Raw genomic sequence first — 1,645 nt, forward strand, 5'->3', positions numbered from 1 at the left:
ATAGATAGATAGATAGATAGATAGATAGATAGATAGATAGATAGATAGATAGATAGATAGATAGATAGATAGATAGATATATCAAATAACGAAGGTGGCTAGATGCAATATAAAGCCAAAAAGAAAACTTCAGCTGTCACTAATAGTGTCTGAGGGTGCAGGGTAACACCTACATTGCTAGAAACAAGAGTCATTGACCCTTATAGCCACAAGAAGCACATTGTCCATGGACTGACAGGGGAGATAACCGCTCCACAGCGTGTGCGGTTATTATACTAGCGAACCAGTTTCGCTTGGAATTAAAGCTCTCCAGTAGTGATACTCCATCGCTGATGGTTATACTAGATCCTACTTGTCAGTATACAATATTTATCAAATGAATCAATGGATGATTCAGCAAAATGGAATATATGTATGTATGTATGTATGTATGTATGTAGGTATGTATGTATGTATGTATGTATGTATGTAGGTAGGTAGGTATGTATGTACGTATGTATATGTACACATGTACGAACGTATGCATACACACACACACACACATAAGTGCGAGCAGTATTTGAGGATACTTGATTATCAGTATCTTATTTTCTTCGAACCTATTAAAACGTTTATATATATATTTTTTTTTCATTTCCCCTAAGGCTTGTAGAATGCTAACAAGAAATAAAAATATTTGCAGTCATTTTTGCAATATGTACGGAACACGCCTATTTAGAAATTGGTAACTTTCTAAATGTTGCATGATCCTTTGTACGCAAAGTTCGGATGGAATTGGAAGCCTCTGGCGAGAATGTTTCAACTGTAGCAAGAAGAGATACATTCAAAACGTTCGGACGCTATAAGGATACTGCAATTCATCCAACGTGTTCAAAATGTTATTAGTGATGATCCCAGAAAACCAATGAGGGTATTTGAATGGAGTACCAGAGCTGTGGCAATTGAATGGGGTATCAGAACTGTAGTACAGAAGGTCATTTGATACAAGTGGTATGTACTGAGGAGATACCAATTCATGTCTACAAAAATACAGGAAAACCATTTGATCCGTGCCAGGCAGTCCCATGGATTACTACATTTCAAGCATTGTTGAAAGAGAACTAATCGAAATCTTCACAATAACATAGTTTCACTGAAGGGTTCCATTCTCAAGGTAATTCCCGAAGTGAATAAGGACAATTTAGTGCAGGGATATCAACGATTCCGATCCGTGTTGAAGGAGTCATCGGAGTTGAAGACTGGTTCATAAAAATCGAGAACATGTGCATAATTTTCTCTTAATATATATTTGGTCTTTGCTAAATTAGAATTGTTTTATTAAATTAGGAAAATGTCCTCACGTACCTCACCCAACCTGTACATGAACGTAAATGGGTATATATTCACACACATATACAAACATACACACACACACATACATGTGTATATACATTCATATGTATATATTCACATATACATATTGGAAGGTTTGGAGGTGATGTACAGGAATTATATATTAGAAAAAATAATAATCAGGTACTCAGATATCTGGATGGTTGTATATTTACAGATTTTTATTCATATGTCACATGTTTTGTAAATTAGCGCTTTCACCTAGTCTTGTAGGGTTTTCAAATTTTTCACACACACACACACACACACACAC

General features: G+C 35.4%; 1 long non-coding RNA gene across 4 annotated transcripts in view; it reads left to right on the forward strand.

Annotated features, from left to right (window-relative positions):
- The window catches only part of LOC128248888 (uncharacterized), a 77,155-nt gene that overhangs the window by 17,295 nt on the left and 58,215 nt on the right, over nucleotides 1-1,645 (forward strand). The window lies entirely within an intron of this gene.

This window comes from Octopus bimaculoides, chromosome 1 (assembly GCF_001194135.2).
Source record: "Octopus bimaculoides isolate UCB-OBI-ISO-001 chromosome 1, ASM119413v2, whole genome shotgun sequence".
NCBI classification, from domain to species: domain Eukaryota; kingdom Metazoa; phylum Mollusca; class Cephalopoda; order Octopoda; family Octopodidae; genus Octopus; species Octopus bimaculoides.